Below are 6,815 nucleotides of genomic sequence, written 5' to 3'. Positions count from 1 at the left end.
GGGGGGGGGGGGCTGATGTCAGGGCTCTCAAGGACTCCGAGATACAGACAACCCCCAGTCTAGTGAGGTACGCAGCCGCGAAGTATTATGGGAAGGAGGGAATGGCGCAAGGATTTGGGGACCTTGCTTTCTAACCACCTGCAGGAGTGAAGAAAAACTGGGCGGAAGGAGACTGGCTAGGAAGCTGTTCGATGAGATAGAAAGACGCCAGCTTTACGTGACCGAGTGGCTGCTCTGGGCTCTCAGTTAGTTTAATGTCATGGAGCTTAATTGAATTGCAGTCTGCCTTCATGCCAGGTTGCATTTTCGCCAAAGCAGTGAGTCGTGGTCGCGTATAACTGCGTAATGTCGACGTGTATTTAGTAGTAGTGGATTATACTAGGCGTCCGAGCCCAACCATCTGTTTGAAAGTAGGTAATATAAAAACCAGTGAGTTTTACTTGTAAATAAATATTCCTGGGACAACAGGCTAGGTAGCCTAAAGTAAATTTGATCGACCCATCTAGTGAGTTTTATAGGACTAAAAAATTAGGGCAAATTTGTGAAGGGTTATATCTCAATTAAATTTGACAGTTCAGTTCAGGATTGCTAAGAAACAGGCTTTCTTTTAGCAATGACTTGAGATTTGCAGATGACACCATTATTACTAAATAAAGTAGTAAAGAACTGCTGGAAAAGTACATTGTCAACTTGTCGACAGTGAAGAAAAATAAATTGCATAAGATTTTTTATTCTTTGGCTCCATCATCCAACACCAAGTGGGAGATCATAACCAAAACGTCAAAAAGAGATGGGGAAAGGCAGCCATGAAGGAGCTATAGAAGATCTTTAACTGTAAGGATGTGTCACTAGTGATCAGGATAATTCACACTATAGTATGGTTGTTATATATGGGGTGAAAGTTGGGAAATTACAAAATGGTCAGGGAGAAAGTTTATTCATTTGAAATGTGTTGAAGGAGTGTTTTACAGGTACTGTGGACCAGCCCCCCAAAGAAGTAGTTCTAGATCAAATCAAGTTTGAACTCTCTAAAGCCTAAAGAAGAAAAAGAAAAGGGTTGGTTCTTATATGCCACTTTTCTCTACTCGAAGGAACATCAAAGCGGTTTACAGTCGCCTTCCTTTTCCTCTCCCCACAACAGACACCCTGTGAGGTGGGTGAGGCTGAGAGAGCCCTGATATCACTGCTCGGTCAGAACAGCTTTATCAACACTGTGGCGAGCCCAAGATCACCCAGCTGGTTGCATGTGGGGGAGTACAGGATCGAACCCGGCTTGCCAGATTAGATGTCCGCACTCCTAAGCACTACACCAAACTGGCTCTAAACTGAGGTTATGGTACTTTGGTTACATATGGGATGAGTCACTGGAAAAGACAATAATGCTAGGAACAGTTGAAGGCAGTAGGAAAAGTAGAAAACCCAACAAGACCCAACCTTGCTAGATCAGGGGAATGCTATGGACATAGTTTATCTGGATTTCAGTAAACCTTTTGATAAGGTTCCACATGATATTCTCGTTGACAAGTTGGTAAAATGTGGTATGGATTCTAATTCTGTCAGGTGGATTGATAACTGGTTGACAGATTGTACCCAGAGGGTAAATGGTTCAGCATCCTTTTGTAGAAGAGTGATAAGTGGAGTGCCCAAGGGATCTGTTCTGGGACCTGTGTTGTTCAGCATATTTATAAATGATTTGGATGAAGGATTAGAGGGGGTACTTATTAAATTGGCAGATTATACTAAACTGGGAGGAGTAGCAAACACAACAGAATCAGAACACAGGATGATCTTGATAGGCTCGAGAACTGGGCTAAATAAAATAAAATTCAATAGGGACAAATATAAGGTCCTGCACCCCCTTCAAGGATCGCTGCCTTGTTGTGGCAAGGGGGCTTGCGTAGTTCAGTGAAGCTATGAGCTATGCCGTGCAGGACCACCCAAGACGGACAGGTCATAGCTGAGAGCTCTGACAAAAGGTGATCCACTGGAGAAGGAAATGGCAAACCACTCCAGTATCTTTGCCATGAAAACTCTATGGACAGTTCCAAAAGGCAAAACGATATGACGCCGGAAGATGAGCCCCTCAGGTCGGAAGGTGTCCAATATGCTACTGGGGATGAGCAGACGGCTAGTACGAGTAGCGCCAGAATGAATGAAGCGGCTGGGCCAAAGCCAAAAGGACGCTCAGTTGTGGAAGTAACTGGTGGCGAAAAGACCGTCCGATGCTGTAAAGATTTTTATTCCATAGGAACCTGGAACGTCAGATCCATGAATCAAGGCAAGCTAGACGTGGTTAAACAAGAAATAACAAGACTGAACATCGACATCTTAGGAATCAGTGAACTAAAATGGACAGGAATGGGTGAATTTAATTCAGATGACCATCAGGTATACTACTGTGGACAAGAATCTTGCAGAAGAAATGGAGTAGCCTTCATAATCAATAAGAGAGTAGGAAAAGCAGTCTTGGGTTGCAATCCCCAAAATGACAGAATTATCTCAGTTCGAATCCAAGGCAAACCATTCAACATCACAGTGATCCAGGTCTGTGCCCCAACCACTGCTGCTGAAGAGGATGAAGTTGATCAGTTCTATGAAGCCCTACAACACCTTCTAGAAGCAACGCCAAAAAATGATGTGCTTATCATCATGGGGATTGGAATGCTAAAGTAGGAAGCCAAAAGATAACCGGGATAACAGGCAAGTTTGGCCTTGGAGTACAAAATGAAGCAGGGCACAGGCTGGTAGAATTTTGTCAATGGTAATAGCAAATACTCTTTTCCAGCAACCCAAGAGACAACTCTACACATGGACATCAACAGACGGTCAACACAGAAATCAGATTGACTATGTGCTCTGCAGCCAAAGATGGAAAAGTTCTATCCAGTCAATAAAAACAAGACCAGGAGCTGATTGTGGTTCAGATCATGAGCATCTTGTTGCAAAATTTAGGCTTAAATTGAAGAAAGTAGGGAAAAGCACTAGGCCACTCAGGTATGAACTAAATCATATCCCCGACGAATACACAGTGGAGGTGACAAATAGATTTAAGGAATTAGATCTGATAGACAGAATGCCTGAAGAACTATGGACGGAGGTTCGCAACATTGTACAAGAGGTAGCAACTAAAACCATCCCAAAGAAAAAGAAATGCAAGAAATCAAAATGGCTGTCTGAGGAAGCTTTACAAATAGCTAAGGAGAGAAGGGAAGTGAAAGGCAAGGGAGAAAGAGAAAGATACACCCAATTGAATGCAGAATTCCAGAGAAAAGCTAGAAGAGATAAGAATGCCTTCTTAAATGAACAGTGCAAACAAATAGAAGAAAACAATAGAATGGGGAGGACCAGAGATCTTTTCAAGAAAATTGGAGATATGAAGAGAACGTTTCATGCAAAGATGGGTATGATAAGGGACCAAAATGGTAGGGACCTCACAGAAGCAAAAGAGATTAAACAAAGGTGGCAAAATTATACAGAAGAACTATACAAGAGCGAGCTTAACATCCCTGATGGCCACAATGGGGTAGTTACTGACCTGGAGCCAGACATCCTGGAATGTGAAGTCAAATGGGCCTTAGGAAGTCTGAGCAACAATAAAGCTAGTGGTGGTGACAGCATTCCAGTTGAACTATTCAAAATATTAAAGGACGATGCAGTAAAAGTGCTACACTCAATATGCCAGCAAATTTGGAAAACTCAACAATGGCCACAGGATTGGAAAAGGTCAGTTTACATTCCAATCCCAAAGAAGGGCAATGCCAAAGAATGTTCAAACTACCGCACCATTGCACTCATTTCTCATGCTAGCAAAGTTATGCTCAAAATCCTACAAGCAAGGCTCCAGCAATATGTGGACCGAGAACTTCCTGAAGTACAGGCAGGATTTCGAAGAGGCAGAGGAACTAGAGATCAAATTGCCAACATACGCTGGATCATGGAGAAAGCTAGGGAGTACCAGAAGAACGTCTACTTCTGCTTCATTGACTATGCTAAAGCCTTTGATTGTGTGGAGCACAACAAATTGTCGCAAGTTCTTAAAGAGATGGGAATACCAGAGCATCTTATTTGTCTCTTGAGAAATTTATATGCAGGTCAAGAAGCAACAGTGAGAATTGAACATGGAATCACTGACTGGTTCAAAATTGAGAAAGGAGTTCGGCAAGGCTGTATACTGTCGCCTTGCCTATTTAACTTGTATGCAGAGCACATCATGAGAAATGCGGGATTAGAGGAGTCACAAATTGGGATCAAGATTGCAGGGAGAAATATCAACAACCTCAGATATGCAGATGATACCACTCTAATGGCAGAAAGGGAAGAGGAACTAAAGAGCCTGTTGATGCGGGTGAAGGAGGAGAGTGCAAAGGTTGGCTTGAAACTCAACATCAAGAAAACAAAGATCATGGCATCCGGCCCTCTCAATTCCTGGCAAATAGATGGGGAAGAAATGGAGATAGTGACAGATTGTATTTTCTTGGGCTCCAAGATCACTGCAGATGGGGACTGCAGCAAAGAAATTAAAAGACGCTTGCTCCTGGGGAGGAAAGCTATGGCAAATCTAGACAGCATCCTAAAAAGCAGAGACATCACCCTGCCAACAAAAGTGCGTTTAGTCAAGGCTATGGTCTTCCCAGTTGCAATGTATGGCTGCGAAAGTTGGACCATAAGGAAGGCCGAGCGTCAAAGAATTGAGGCTTTTGAACTCTGGTGCTGGAGAAGACTCTTGCGAGTCCCTTGGACTGCAAGGCGAACAAACCGGTCAGTCCTAGAGGAGATCAGCCCTGACTGCTCTTTAGAAGGCCAGATCCTGAAGATGAAACTCAAATACTTTGGCCACCTCATGAGAAGGAAGGACTCCCTGGAGAAGAGCCTAATGCTGGGAGCGATCGAGGGCAAAAGAAGAAGGGGATGACAGAAAATGAGGTGGCTGGATGGAGTCACTGAAGCAGTCGGTGCAAACTTAAATGGACTCTGGGGAATGGTAGAGGACAGGAAGGCCTGGAGGATCATTGTCCATGGGGTCGCGATGGGTCAGACACGACTTCGCACATAACAACAACAAAATAAAGTCCTGCATTTAGGTAGGAAAAACCATACACACCAATATAGGATGGGGGAGACTTGTTGGCAGTAGTATGTGTGAAAAGGATCTAGGAGTCTTAGTAGACCATACATTGAACATGAGTCAGCAGTGTGACTTGGTAGCTAAAAAGGCAAATAGGATTTTGGGCTTTTTCAGAGTATCGTGACCAGATCACGGGAGGTGATGGTACCGCTCTGCTCTGCTCTGGTTCGGACTTTTGGGCACCACAGTTGAAGAGGGATGAAGACAAACTGGAGCATGTTCAGAGGAGGGCAACAAAGATGGTGAGGGGTTTGGAGATCAAGACGTTTGAGGAAAGATTGTGGGAGGTTGGTCTGTTTAGCCTGGAGAGGCCATGACTGAGAGGGGAATCTGATAACTATCTTCAAGTATTTAAAAGGCTTCCATATAGGATGGAGCTGAGTTGTTCTCTCTTGTCCCGTAGGAACGGACCAGAACCAGTGGGATGAAATTAATGCCATCTAAACATCAGGAAGAAGTTCCTGACAGAGTGGTTTCTCAGTGAAACAGGCTTCTTCCATCTTTAGAGATTTTTAAACAAAGGCTGAATAGCCATCTGACAGAGAGGCTGATTCTGTGAAGGTTCAAGGAGGTGGCAGGTTACAGTGGATGAGTGATAGGGTTATGAGTGTCCTGCATAGTGCAGGGGGTTGGACAAGATGACCCAGGAGGTCCTTTCCAACTCTATTATTCTATGTGATATGATGGATTGACTCAGTAAAGGAAGCCACAGCCCTCACTTGCAAAACCTAAGCAAGGCAATTAATGATAGGACATTTTAGAGGTCATTTATTTATTATATTTATATACTGTCCTTCCCGGAGGCTCAGGGTGGTTTACATAAAACAGAAACAATACAGATAACCTAGATTAACAATAATGAAGTGATAACTACAAGCAACATGGAACGGTAGAAAAATATGGAAAATATTAATTTAACTCATACCGATAGCCTGGTGGGTTGGGCGGAATTATGGTGGGTGCCATAGGAGGGAGGCTCAGGGGGAGGGCTCTTGGGAAGTGGTGGTTCAGGTCGACCTCAACCAAATGCCTGGTGGAGGAGCTCCCTTTTGCAGGCCTTGCGGAATTGTTTAAGTTTTGTCAGGGGCCTGATCTCTTCTGGGAGTTCGTTCCACCAGGTGGTGGCCAGGATAAAGAAAGCTCTGGCCCTGGTTAAGGTCAAGCAAGCCTCTCTGGGGCCAAGGATCACCAGAAAGTTGGAACTGCAGGGGCGTAAGGCTCTTTGGAGGGTGTAAACAAAGAGGCGATCTCTCAGGTACACTGGGCCCAAATGGTATATAGCCTTAAGGTGATAATCAGAACCTTATCTGATCCAGAAATCCACCAGAAGCCAGGGCAGCTGCTGAATGTGAGACCTCCGAGGTGTTGCTGTGAGGACTCTGGCAGCTGCGTTCTGGACTAGTTGCATTTTCCGGGTCAAGGGCAGGCCTGCGTAGTATGAATTGCAGAAGTCCAGCCTAGAGGAGACCATCACGTGGATCCCTGTGGCTAGGTGTTTCAGGGCCAAGTAGGGCACTAGTAGTTGGCTTGGCGAAGGTGGTAGAATGCCAGCCATGCTACCATCATGACCTGAGCTGCCATTGAAAGGCAGGCATCAAGAATCATACCCAAGTTCCTGGCAGAGTGGGCCACTGATAGCTGCACTCCACCCAGGGTAGGTACACATGCTTCTTCGCTTGGGCCCTTCCTG

Source organism: Paroedura picta, chromosome 1 (assembly GCF_049243985.1).
Source record: "Paroedura picta isolate Pp20150507F chromosome 1, Ppicta_v3.0, whole genome shotgun sequence".
Taxonomy (NCBI): Eukaryota; Metazoa; Chordata; class Lepidosauria; order Squamata; family Gekkonidae; genus Paroedura; species Paroedura picta.
The sequence above is the reverse complement of the archived record's forward strand: the minus strand, read 5'-3'. Positions refer to the sequence as shown.